Here is a 14,608-nt window from a genome sequence, read left to right on the forward strand (position 1 = left end):
GAGCGGAGCGACCAAGAGCATGTGGCGCCACAGCACCGGGTTTCTCCGTCCCCTCTGGTATGCATGTGTGTTGGATGTGTAAGTGGTTTAGCAGGCGGCGCCCAGGCACCGTCTGCGATAGCCGCGTACATTGGTTCACGAGGTGGGCCTCCCGCAACTCCTGATAGGAGTTTACCACTCCGAACGCCTTCAGTTTGGCGTTGGAGGTAGCCACCGGGAGGTCCAGTGCTCGCTTTGTTGCCTTCCTGATGATGGCGTCAATGCGCTCGTCTTGTTGTTTGGTGGTGCGTAGGTACGGCACGGCGTAGAGGATCCGGCTGGTCACGAAGCCATAGGCGAGCCGTAGCGCGTCCCTGCCCCGCAGACCACCCCGCTTGTTGGAAACACGGCGGATCATGCGCCCTACCTGTTCACCTATGGTCTTGAGTTTCGGTATAGTAGAGTCCGGCCTAAGTTTGTTATTGATGAACAGACCCAGGATCCGGAGCTCCGCCACTTCTCTGATGGGACCGCCCGACAGAGATATGTGTAGAGACGTGTTGTCCTTGTGGTTTGTCCTGACGTGTAGAAGCTCTGATTTGGCGGGAGCACATTGGAGACCACAGTCGGCAGCATATGCTTCGACTATGGAGGCGGCCTGCTGAAGGCGGTCCTCCATCTCCCCAAGGCTCCCCTCGGTTGTCCAGATTGTAATGTCGTCTGCGTAGAGTGCGTGTTTTATGCCATCCACCTGAGCCAGTCGGCCGGGCAGGTGCATCATGGCGATGTTGAAAAGGAGCGGTGATAACACCGCCCCCTGTGATGTACGTCGTGTACCCATAGAATATGGGCCGTATTCCTCGTCCTCGATCCGGAGGAGTGCCTGACGCGCAGAGAGGAAGTCTCTGACATAGGCGAAGACCTTCGCACCGCAGTTAGTGGTTTTCAAGTTAGAGAGTATGGCGCCATGTTTAACATTGTCAAACGCCCCCATAAGATCGAGGGCGAGAATGGCCTTGTCGTTTTGTTGCATGGCTGTGGGTCGTATTATGTCCCTGTGTAGTTGGAGCAGGACATCCTATGTGCGGGCGGAACCCGAACATAGTGTCTGCAAAGAGGCCCTTACCCTCCATGTATGGAGAGAGGCGATCCCGAACCATCGCCTCCATGAGCTTTCCCACACACGAGGTTAATGAGATGGGTCTCAAGTTGTCCGTAGTCACGGCTTTACCTGCTTTGGGGATGAACGTTACAAGCGATGTTTTCCATTCGAGTGGGAGTGGACACCCATCCCAGATCTGATTTATGTATTGTAGCAAATGGAGGTATGCAGAGTCGGAGAGGTTCGCCAACAGTTGCACTGTTATGCGATCCCGACCCGGTGCCCCACCTCGGCGCATTTTAGCCAGGGCCGCCTTGAGGTCATGCAACTCAAAAGGGGCGTCTAAATCCTGATTTGGCTTGCCGGAGTACGTGTACTCGGGCCCAAGCGGGTCATTTGTGCGGCAAAGATACGTGTCGCACGAAGTGTCCGCAAGTTGTGCCGTCGTACCTTGGTACCCGTGCAGAGCCCGCCGGAGCTGTTTTTGCGTCTCCCATTTCGTTTGAGAAGGGTCGATGAGGCTGCGCAAGAGACGCCAAGGCCCCTTCGAGACGCGCTGCCGAGTTGCAGCGTTCTATCCAATTGGTGTCTGTGAGCTGGGCGGCATATGTCGCAGCCTGCTCCGTAAGTTGTGCAATGCGAGCTCTAAGCTTGCGATTCGTCTTGTGTTTCTTCCATCGTTTTGTTAAGCTCCGGCGCGCCTCCCACAGATGCAGGAGGTGATTGTCCATTGCGGGGATCTCGTCGGTGGTGTGAAGTGTTTGCGTGTGTTGTTTCTGTATGTTGGTTACCTGTGTTGCCCACTCCGCACAGCCGTCGGAGAATAGTACCGGAGGGACGTCCTGAGTTCTAAATTGGTGCCAATTGGTTATTTTCGCCTGGCCCCATTTTTTACGGGCTGCCTTCGCCAAAAGCGTGATGCGGAGAAGGCCGTGGTCGCTGCCCAGGGTATCCCCCAGGTTCTCCCATGTGGCATTTGTAGTGTTCCTAACCAGAGATAAGTCAGGACACGTGTCACGGGTGACCGAGTTGCCCACACGTGTGGGGCAAGACGGATCCGTGAGCAACGTACGACGAAGGGTGGAGATGAGCTCCGCCAGCTTGCGTCCCCTGGATTTCTCGAAGTGACAGCCCCAGTGTAGACTGGGTGAGTTGAAATCACCAATGATCACCAGGTGTTCATTGTCAGCCGATTTGAGAGCACGATAGAAAATTTCGCTGAAAGTAACACGCCTCCGTTTACGCGAATACGGGTCCATACAGCCTGTTGCTGGCTGTGGCTTTTTGAGCTTGTAAGACACCACTGAGAGGCGATTGCACCGACTGTTCAGCCTTGGAGGACGACGTGTTCAGTCTGCTTTTGATTCCAACGCAATTAACCGCCCGCCACAGTGGCCAGTAGCGCGTTTCGCTTGGTCTGGCTTGGATTATTTGGTTTTAACGTCCCAAAGCGACTCAGGCTATGAGGGACGCCGTAGTGAAGGACTACGGAAATTTCGACCACCTGAAGTTCTCTAATGTGCGTGGACATCGCACAGTACATGGGCCTCTAGAATATTGCCTCCATCGAAATTCGGCCGCCAAGGCCGGGGTCGAACCCGCGTCTTTCGGGTCCGAGCGCCGTAACCACTGAGCCACCGCGGCGGGTCTGGTGCTGCACAGTCCGCTGCAGCGAACACGAGTCGATGTCGTATCGAGCAGAGTACTTACATCGGATGTCGAGCCCTGGCGCGTACTCGCGTAGCGTATTATGCAGCGCCAGAGAGCGAATGGCGAGCGCTACCGACAACCAAGGCAGGCGGTTATCTATAGGTTAGCTGCGTGGAATGCAGAACGAACACAGCATGCCCCTACAGCTGTACAGCCGGTTTAATCGTCTCGCATAGGTGTGTTTAAAGCTCCCGAAGCCACATCAAGAAACTGTATCGACGCGTATACGCGCAGAACATCATGCAACGCTAAATACTGCCAAGTGGCATGCGCATTCCGCAAACCGCAGCGAGAGGATAGCGACGAAAAACATGCGTGGAGGCAGCAATGCACAACCGCGTCGAAAAATAATTTTAGGTTATTTCCACGGCGTCTGTGAACTGCCTGTCTGTGACTAACTGCCCTGTCTGTGAACACAGACAGGGCAGCTAGTTAGTGACTCAATGCAGAGTGCATTTTACCACCGTAGAAATAACCGTGCACAGTGTGGGGAGTAACAAAGGCGGCAGCGCCTCATCCTTTCCGTTTCTTCTCGCCTTAGTGCTAGCTAGTTAATTTGCGTGGTGGTAGATTGCGCGCACTCCTGCGCAGTATTACGGGTCTTACCTGAATTTGTGTAAACATATGCCATTTGCATTTTATGTAAACATTTTTAATTTTATGTAAACATATGCCACTCCTGCTTGGGCGCTCAGCCTGCAGTATGTTCAAAATAAAAATAAATAATAAATATAAAACGAAGACTCGACGCCTTCTAGTAACCGCTTTCATCTTTTGTAAGGTCGTTCCGGTAGATAAAAGACGCAGCAGCTTCCATGGTAGAAGTCCAACGTGCTGTCAAGACGAAAAGCCAGCAGGCTTCCCGGCGCAGTAACTTTTTTACGAAGCAGACGAAAGGCTGGAAATTGTACTACAAGCGGTGTCAAAAGCTACGATCACCAGTCAACCCAAACACGAGTTGGAAGCAACGATTTTGAAATGAATACCATACAAACCATGCCCGAACGGTCGAACACAAACGACAGCGCGCCAGAACGGACGGCGCGGTCGCGTGGTGCCCGGAAGTTGGTAGTCTTGGCACGTGACCTGCCAGCCTGCGCGCTTCATTTGAACGGCGCTAGGAAGTCTGCGCGGAGTGGGCGCAAGGTACAGTGGTGAGCAGCCTTGTCTAGAGCGCTCGGGCGGTGCACTTCCTTGCAAACAAATCCAGATTTTGTGGCAGCCTCTAGGGTCCAGCTGCAACGCGTGCACGGAAGTAGCGCCAGATAGCCTCGTAAACAAAGCAGACACGAAAACTTTGCCCTGTAATGAGGGACTGCTCTCTAATTTCGGTTTTTGTTACCAAGTGCGCACTGCTCAAGCGCTCTAGACAAGGCTGCTCACCACTGTACATGTTACTATAGGTATGCTGGCTATTGGTTTCTCGATAGGTGTGCTGAATATTGGTCTCACGAGGCATTTTAACAGCCTCTATACTTATACTCAATGCACCAATCGAGAGGATGTCATTTTATTTCATGTGCTTGCCTCCCTTTTGTTGCAATAGTATGTAGTTACCCTTGTACATTAGTGTGAATGCTGCCTATGTGAGGAAGTGTATACGGGCCCTTATAACGCACTTATGTAAAAATCCATAATTAAAATAAATATCGAGTTTTTCAGGGAAGACTTGCAAAACTTTTCAGAAATAGGCTTTTTGGGGTAAAAATATGGCTTTTGCGGCGTATTATTACCAGCGTCGCTGGACACCGGGAAGCCGGTTGTCTTAGATAGCAAGCTCGTAAAGTAATTGCTAACTTTTTAGCTAACAGAGATAGGCAATTGGTTGCAATTAGAGATTCGTAACCGGTCGTATAGGGCATATTAGTCAAGAACTTATTGACTTTTTAATGACAAAGTGAGAAATCGGCTGTAAATTGATTTTTTGTTGCTTGAATTTTAATTCACTTTTAGTCAATTAAGTTTATATTGGCTCATATCAGCCAAGAACATATTGGCTTTTTATAGACCAAAGTCATTAGGATTTGAGTATAAATAGACTTTTTATAGACTTAATATACAGTCTATAAGCAGTTAATTGCATCTCAGAGTGCATTTCTGTAAGACCAGCCCCCGTCAAAAGTATACAACCCAAGGGGTTTGCTACTGAGCTCTTTAGCGCAGCTCCCTAACACATCAAACAGTCCAAACCTTGGGAGGATTGAAGACGCAAAGCCATTTTTCTTTCGAGAGATTGCAGTCGCTAAGCATGCATAACGAGGCATGCTACAGACCTCACAAGGAAACCCCTTGGGCTGTATACTTTTGACAGGGGGTGTACGTAATCACAGGTAAAGGAACTGCTTTTACAGCGCACCTCATGCCCGAGGTATTCAAGTTGAATCAACGAGCTATCTCAAGGCTACTGTATTCCTACTACCTGCAGTCAAATCGGCTTATCGAGTGACTCAACAAAACTATAGCGGATATGCTCGAAATGTAAGTAGACGTCCAGCATAAGACTTGGGACGCGATCCTTCCATACGTGACTTTCGCGTACTATACGGCCTTACAGGAAACAACCTGCTTTACGCCATTTCGCGTCGTTCATGGGCGTGATGTGCCCACAATGCTGGATGTCATGTTTCCGTGCACTACCGAGGAGTTGCCGCTCACGCCACACGCCGAGAGATTTGTCCAAAACGCGCAGGAAGCCCGCCAACTCGCCCCCATTCACATCAGGCGGCAACAGGGGACAGATGCACGCCGCTCTACAAGCTACGACACAGACAAGTCGAGTACTAACCCAACAACCAAGTGTGGGAGTGAAATTGAAATTGAAATTGAAATTTATTCCGCAACAGAAATGGAATGTTGCGAGGAGGGCAGGTAAAAAGCTGAAAAAACAGCTTGAGGAGTCCTGACCACCCAGCATACACAGTAGCGCAGCAGCGTGCGGCGAAGGCGTACACGTCAAACATCAAAGCGAGGAAAGAAAGAAAAAAGAATAAACAGGTTATACAAACAAGGTACGCAATTTCTGTGAGGAAATCGCGGAAATGTCATTATTTGTTTCAGTAAAAAGATAATTTAAAACCGTCGGCAATGAGTATTTCAACATTTGTTTCCCGTAGTTAGTCCGGCATTTGGTGACATTCCAGGGTTCCAAAAAACGTACGTTATAGGTGGTGGTGTTTATCTGCAATCCGGCTAGGTTAGTTAATGCATCATTATTCTTTAGTATTCCCTGTTTATAAAGGTGGGATAGTTTGTAATTGTATAGTGATGTAACAGGAACGATATTGTGTTTTTTAAATAGGTCTGCAGTATGGGAGCGATACGGAACATTGCAGACCAGACGTAAGACCCGTTTCTGCAATATTAAAAGTTTGCTGATGTTTGTTGCTGTTGTTGTGGACCATACTAAAAAGGCATAGCTTAATGTGGAGGAAAATAAACAGTTATATAAAAGGACGTTTACTGAGGTAGGGAAATAATAACAGTGGCGGCGTATGATGCCAATAGTTTTCGACAACTTATTTACTATATAACCGACGTGTTCATCCCATGTCATATTTTCAGAAAAGTATACACCTAGTGATTTAAAAGTTCTTACTATTTCAATATTGGTATTGTTTAACACAATGTGCGGCAACTGGATTTGCTTGTGGCGGGGGTGAAATAGTACTGCTTTTGTCTTGCGATGGTTAAGTGCTAAACAGTTTGTTTGAGCCCACGTATTTATTTTAGACAGGGCGCTATTGGCTTGATTAGCTAAGGTCTCACATGAGTTGTCTGAAAAAAATAAACTAGTGTCATCTGCATAGATTATATAGTGGGCATTTTCGTCAAGGCGTACTATTTCGTTTATATAGAGGATAAACAGAAACGGGCCCAGAATACTGCCCTGTGGGACACCTGATTTTACTGATTGTACTGCAGAATTTTGTCCTCCAATTACTACAAACTGAGATCTATGTTGCAAATAAGATGTGATTAATTCTTGTGCTTTCCCCCTAATGCCATAATGCTCCAGTTTTTTAATGAGAATGTTGTGATTTATGAGATCAAACGCTTTTGAAAAATCCAGAAACAGTCCAAGCACCATATTTTTGCGTTCGAAATTTGACAAAATAAACTCCTTTTGAGCCAAAAGTGCCAGCTCTGTCGACTTATTCTTTCGAAACCCATATTGGGCGGAACATATAATGTCATGACGATCACTAAATGAGGATAGGCGCTTCAGAATTATTTTCTCCAGGCCTTTCGAAAAGACGGGTAAAACCAATATTGGACGATAATTTGACATATCGTTCCTGTCACCTTTCTTGAATAGAACAGTTACCTTTGCTGTTTGCATGGCATGCGGGAAAGTTCCAGTCAACAAGCATATATTGAAAATGTGGGTAACGCAAGGGGCTATTTCTCTTATTGCAGACTTTATAGGCTCTATCTGAAAGCCACTGGCATCAGTTGCTTTGCTGTTATTTACTGCCAAAAATGTAGTTACAACTTCACTTTCCGAGACTGGTTCTAAAAATATTGTTTGTTCATTTGGGCCATTCATAAGAGATAAGTCAGCGGCGGGTTCGCTAACGTCGCCAAGTGACAGAAAAAAAGTATTAAAGGCGTTGGCTAGTTCAGCACCCTGTAGCTCTATTCCATCCTTTGTTATTTTATTTACTGCTTCTGCTGAGGTCCCGGTTGCCACTTTAAGTGCCTTCCAAACATTGCCTGTGCGCCCTTCAGTCGAGTTAAAGAGGTGAATATAATATTGTCTTTTTTCAGCCCGAAGGTGTTTCGTGACAAAATTCCTGTATGATTTGAATATTTTAAGGGCTTCAGGAGATTTAGTTCGTATGAACGTCCTATATAATTGATCTCGTTTCTTTAAAAGTTTTAACGATTCTTTAGTTATCCAGGGTTTGCGACTGTTTTTACAGGTTCTGCACTTCTTCATTGGAAAACACTCAAAGTATACTTCGGAAAATTTACGCAAAAATGTTTCATATGCTACGTTCGGGTCATTTGCTGCGAACACATCGTCCCAGCTGACTGTGGTTAGACGGTCTTTAAATGTAGAGAGCGTTGTAGGATTAATAACTCGGTAAGAGAATACGGAACGTGGGGTCTTTACTGCATTAGTGCACTGATTCACAGATATAACTATCGGCAGGTGGTCGCTGATGCTATGAATCAATGTACAAGCTCTAACGAGGGATGCATCGAAGTTGCTTAAAAAAAGGTCTAAAAGTGTCGTTGATTGTGTAGTGATTCGTGTTGCTGATGTTATAAAGTTCTGACAGGAATGAGAGTTTAAGAGGGATTCAAGTTCTAGTTTTACCAAAACGTTCAGTTGGGCGAGTTGGTAGATATTCATGATTTGAACAGCGCGAACTACAAGGGACAAGAAAAGAAGGGACACAGGACGAGCGCTGACTCGCAACTAAAAGGTTTATTCACTGAAACCTTCTTATATGAAGAAACAATCAAAGGGAAGAAACAACACAAAAAAACCAAAAAGCATGAAACGCAACATTCGTCAGGTGCTCCCGAGAAAATTCATCTCCCTATCGCAAAGGAAAACAGATGGTTTGCTGACGCAATTCAGTTGCCCTGCGATGTGAAAAGCCTCGACAACTTCTCGTGTTGTCTGATCACTATGGGTGTATAGTACACGTGTTTGATTGAATAATGCAGTGCATTTTTTCTTTTTCTTTTTCATGACTTTACATTCTAGACAATGTTTGACCAAATGTGAAAGGTCATCACCATTGTTTAAGTTGTTCCTGTGCTCTTGTAGGCGCTTGTTAAGGCAACGCCCTGTCTGACCAATGTAACGCGATCCACAGGAAAGCGGTACACTGTATACAACACATGTTTTACAGGCCACAAACTTATCCCTGTGCGCAACGCCACATCCTTCTTTTTTCTTCTTGGCCTCTTTCTTTCTTTCAATGGCAGGGCATATCTGTTTGAGCTTGACGGGGGCTGAAAGGAACACGCCAACTTTGTACCTACTTGCTACGTTCTTTAGTCCGTGGGAGACGCGGTGAACATATGGCAAAACGGCAAATTTCTTCTTTTCAGGCTGGACGTCTGTCGTAAGTGGAGTGGCCTGACGCTTTAATGACTGAATTAACCGAGAACACGCCCCTGCTATCATCTGGTCTTGATAAGCAGCAAACTTAACCCTAGACAACTGGGTCTGGAAGCTATCTTGAATGGCGTGATGACAGGATGTCTGAATGTTTCCTGCGGGCGCATCTACGGTAGTCAGCGCATGGGACGTGCCTACCGTGGTTGGTGTGCCACATCGGATCATCTCACCGAGTTCCTCTGGAACAATGTTCGTCCTCGACTACCGACCAAGAATAAGAAGAGCGGCTTACAAGAAGGCAAGGTTTTCTCTTTTGTTGACCAACCGATTCCCGAGAGCATCAGCAGCGTACTCAAGCTAGGCCCGAAGCATGCCTTTGAACCCACACTAGACAAGGCGGAAAAGCTCACGCTATCAAGGTCAATAGCCAAAAAGGTGGAAGAAAATGATAGGCCCCGTTGCATTACTGAGTGCGTCGAAGTCCTAGAGCGCACCAAGACAAAAGCAGCCAAACGCAATCCAGTCGGCACCATAGCGAAGTGGATGTGTTCAAAGGACCTAAGGGTCCTGTTGTCTGACAAGGAAGGCTGTTTTACCATCTTTTCTGAAAGCCAATTCCAAGAAAAAGCCCTGGCCGCGGTCATGAAGAACTTCGAGATGTCTCCGCTGAAAGAGGCCAAGGTCAAGGAGCAAGGCGTCTCCCTTCTAAGCACTCTCGGCCTCGAACGCTTGGCCAAGCAGGTTGGGCAGTGCAAGAAATTGCACCTGGACATCTTTTTCACCGCGAAGACACATAAAGTTGACGTTCCCTTCAGAGCGATTGTATCGGAAAGGAGCACATGGCAACACCATGTGTCAAAATTTTTGCAACGGCGTCTTTCGTCCTTGGATGCATTCGACCCTCTCAAGATCCCCAACTCCGACGCCCTCGTGTCCTTCTTAAAGGAGAACAACCCGAGTGCCTGTGCCGCCTTCAGTATCGATGTCACAGACCTGTATTATAGCCTTCCACATGACTGCCTGTTAAAGCGTGTGAAAAGGTACATTACAGAAGATAATGACGAAGTGGCGTTCGTAACACAATGCGGGATGTCTGTGGAAAACTTCCTAGAATTGCTACGGTTTTATTTGCATTCCACTTTCATAGGGTGGCAAGGCAAGCTATTTGCGCAGAAATCAGGAGTGTGCATCGGGTCCAGCGTCGCCCCTGTCTTAAGTGACATTTTTCTGTTGTACGTTGACAGGGATCTGGAAAAGAACCTGTCTGGCCTACATCTCAAGACCGTCAGATATGTCGATGACTATCTTATTTTTGTAGAACGTGGGCGTTTTCCGGCTCGAATGGTTGACATTCTAAAAGTGTTCAGGGAGTGTGGGTCGGGGTTACAGTTCACTTTTGAGGCACCAGTTAACGACGAACTGCAGTTTTTAGACCTGCGGCTGCATTTCGAGCAGAACCATGTTTGCTGGAAGTATAACCCGAGGTCGTCAAAGACACTTCTGAATTCTCACTCCGGTCATTCCAAATTGGTAAAAAATAGCATAATCAGTTCCTGCTTGCGAAGTGCTTTGACCAAATCCTGTCATCACGCCATTCAAGATAGCTTCCAGACCCAGTTGTCTAGGGTTAAGTTTGCTGGTTATCAAGACCAGATGATAGCAGGGGCGTGTTCTCGGTTAATTCAGTCATTAAAGCGTCAGGCCACTCCACTTACGACAGACGTCCAGCCTGAAAAGAAGAAATTTGCCGTTTTGCCATATGTTCACCGCGTCTCCCACGGACTAAAGAACGTAGCAAGTAGGTACAAAGTTGGCGTGTTCCTTTCAGCCCCCGTCAAGCTCAAACAGATATGCCCTGCCATTGAAAGAAAGAAAGAGGCCAAGAAGAAAAAAGAAGGATGTGGCGTTGCGCACAGGGATAAGTTTGTGGCCTGTAAAACATGTGTTGTATACAGTGTACCGCTTTCCTGTGGATCGCGTTACATTGGTCAGACAGGGCGTTGCCTTAACAAGCGCCTACAAGAGCACAGGAACAACTTAAACAATGGTGATGACCTTTCACATTTGGTCAAACATTGTCTAGAATGTAAAGTCATGAAAAAGAAAAAGAAAAAATGCACTGCATTATTCAATCAAACACGTGTACTATACACCCATAGTGATCAGACAACACGAGAAGTTGTCGAGGCTTTTCACATCGCAGGGCAACTGAATTGCGTCAGCAAATCATCTGTTTTCCTTTGCGATAGGGAGATGAATTTTCTCGGGAGCACCTGACGAATGTTGCGTTTCATGCTTTTTGGTTTTTTTGTGTTGTTTCTTCCCTTTGATTGTTTCTTCATATAAGAAGGTTTCAGTGAATAAACCTTTTAGTTGCGAGTCAGCGCTCGTCCTGTGTCCCTTCTTTTCTTGTCCCTTGTAGTTCGCGCTGTTCAAATCATGAATTTCTAGTTTTACATTGCTATCAACGAGCATATTTATGTTCAAGTCACCACCAAAAATTAATTTATATTTACTTGCACTCACAAATTCTAAAAATGAATCAAGAAAAGTAAAAAACAACTGGACATTGGTAGAAGGAGGACGGTAGCATACACACAATACTGTAGTACCACATCTAATAACAAGAGTTTCATAAAAGGGGTTAATACAGGAAAATTCAGTAAGTAGTTCAGAATCCAATAAATTTGAAATTAACATTGCAACACCACCACCTCTTTTGTCACTACGGTTCATGTAATACGATTTATGTGTCTGATATGTATACACATCCTCCTTCGACGCAAACCAAGTCTCAGTAAGCATAACAACATCAAAGCGTACTTGAGCTTCAGTAAGAAGATGATCGAGTTCATCTCGCTTATTTCTCCCTGATCTAAGGTTACAATGCATACAATTGAGGCTTCGCCGGCCATCAGCATTGAGAATGTTCTTAAGACTTGATATGTTCACTTGAGATGTAAAAGAAGGAAGCATTTTACTAGATAGGGGGTCGAAAAGAAAAAAAACTGGTAGGAGTACTAGGCCAAAGTTTATCACAGACTGTCAAGATCTGCGGCACAGCGAATGACAACGGCACTGTCACCTTCCTTTTTCCTGATTAGTACTTTGCCATTGCAATGCCACGAAAACTTGTAATCATGGCTCTTTGCCCAATCCCTTGTGCGGCGCAGCAGGTCCCTGTTCTGATTAGTCATGTTTTCGGTGATCGTGACATTCGACGAACTCTTTCGAAGTTCTTTACGCGCTTCCAGCCACAAGTCACGAACAGATTGCTGAGCAAATCGGACAATGATTCCAGGTATTTTGTTTGGTTTTGATGGAAGTCTATGAACAGCGCCAATGTCATTCTTTGTGAGCTCTGGCACGTGGATGGTCTGACCTAGATCATTCAGTTTACACATCAAGTTTTCATTTTCCGTTACTGGGATGCCATGAATTTCAAGATTGAGTTTTCGGCTACGCCATTCGAGGTCGTTTACAGTTGATTTCATTTCTGCAATGTCATCTGCAGTACAGGTAGCCTCTAGCTGGGTTACACGCCTGTTCAGGTTTCCAATATCCTTCTCCTGTTGAACCTGTCGGCTGAGGATCTCATCATACTTTAGTGACATCAGCTCAATTGAAGCTTTGATCTCACCCACCTGAACAGGTAGGTCTACCAGGGCATCAAGTCTTTTAGTTATGTCTGCTAGACAGACAACAATATCAGGTTCTAGGGGCGCTCTATCACCTTTGGCCTTTGATGGGCGACAAGCCACGCACCGCCATGTGCGGCGGCCGCTCTCGCCTTTGGCTTTATACGTTGATTCAGACCAGCCTGAACAACCACCAATATGGGAAGAGCACTCACATTCGCAGCACGTCAAGAAACACCCGTCGTCTGGCAGAAGCTCATTGCAGGCTTGGCACGTGATTGCCATGGTCCAAGGAACAAGTTTGAGGACACGCCTAGAGTCCTACAGTAGCAGCTCATACAAGGGCAAGCACGCAACACAGCAGCAGAGCGCGCACACGGGGGCAACGGCGGTAGCAAAACCAGCGCTAAGGACAAACTGAAAACGAGTTCACCAACCTGGGTAGGCAGGAAAAAAAATATAGATAAGGGGAGCGTCCTTCCACCGCCGCCGCCACCGCCCGTGTGACAAAATTGCGCCTCTGCTACCAGGAGCGCGACAACAGGTTCACGCAGTCCGTGACGTCAGGAAGGATGCACTGTCAGCAGTCACGGAAGCGATGTCAGGCTTGGTCTGGGGGGCAAGGAAAGATTCACGTTGTCGTTGACGAGCAAGAAGAAAGCAGCAGGACCAAGGAAAGCAGCAGGTACCAACAGAGTAGCACAGCTTGCCCAGAGGCCAGAAACGAACCTGGGTAGGCAGGAAAAAAAATATAGATAAGGGGAGCGTCCTTCCACCGCCGCCGCCACCGCCCGTGTGACAAAATTGCGCCTCTGCCACCAGGAGCGCGACAACAGGTTCACGCAGTCCGTGACGTCAGGAAGGATGCACTGTCAGCAGTCACGGAAGCGATGTCAGGCTTGGTCTGGGTAGGCAGGAAAAAAAATATAGATAAGGGGAGCGTCATTCCACCGCCGCCGCCACCGCCCGTGTGACAAAATTGTCACACGGGGTTGTGGGACCCTGGGTTGTGGGACCCAGGGTCCCACACACGGGGTTGTGGGACCCTGTCCGTCGGGCAGGCTTTTCGGAGAAACTCCTATGCCACTACATTGGCCTCTACAGAGTTGTGCGTCGCATCACGGATGTGACTTATGAAGTTCTGCCCGACGTTTCTGTGCAGAGTGCGCGCCGTCGACCCCATCCTTACCTCCTTATGAAGCCGTATTTCACGCAGTAACTGACAGCGCTTTCGCTGTTTTTCTTAATCATTTTTTTAGTCGCAGTGAGCCTGTTTGGCTTTTGTCATTTGGACCCTTCGTTTGTTGTTTCATCACCCCCTCCAGATACCTCGTAGCGCCACAATGGTTTTCAGTTTTTTTTCGAGGGGGTAATGCCACCAGGTGGCCCCACCGAAAGACAAGGACACGCGCCGTGAGAGCTTTTCTGGCAACGCAGCCGGCGAAGGTTGTCGCGATCCTGCGTTCCGTGACAATATGTATTCCATTGGCAAAAAAACACGTTTGTTGTGTCAAAATAATACCATGTCTTTCTGGCTGAGGCGAACAACTGAGGTCCATAATTGTGCACGTAAGTAACGGAAGCAAAAAGGTGTTACTTCATGTTAAAATAAAGAAAAATGAAGTAATTTTGAACACTGTGAGGAAGGAACACCCGTGCGCAACATGAAGTGAGGTGCATGTATTTTTCCAGCTTTTGATTATGATATGCGTGAAACCAAAGCCTTTCAATGCGACATTCGAAGTACTCATAAATAAGTAATTAAAATTCGATTACCGGTATTCGAGTGAGAGGGCACGGAAACACAACCAGCTTTATGACGACATGGTGCACCCGCGGACCCAGTGCAAGAAGAAGGAATGAAAGATGTGATGGACAAATGAAGGGCAGAGTAGTGTCTATAGCACATAGAGACATAAACTGACCAGTGTAGGGAATGTGCGTTTGTTTTCTTGCAAAACGAACGGCGAAACGAAATGTAGCGCGAGCAACTTGGAAACGCCGTTCGGGTGCCAGACCAGGGGATAGCCGAGAGAGAGCGGGATTTTTCCCACCTTACAGGGCACGCGTGGCTTTGGAGGCGAACACAACAGCAGGACT

This window comes from Amblyomma mixtum, chromosome 5 (assembly GCF_055824585.1).
Source record: "Amblyomma mixtum isolate Tamu chromosome 5, ASM5582458v1, whole genome shotgun sequence".
In the NCBI taxonomy this organism is placed as follows: domain Eukaryota; kingdom Metazoa; phylum Arthropoda; class Arachnida; order Ixodida; family Ixodidae; genus Amblyomma; species Amblyomma mixtum.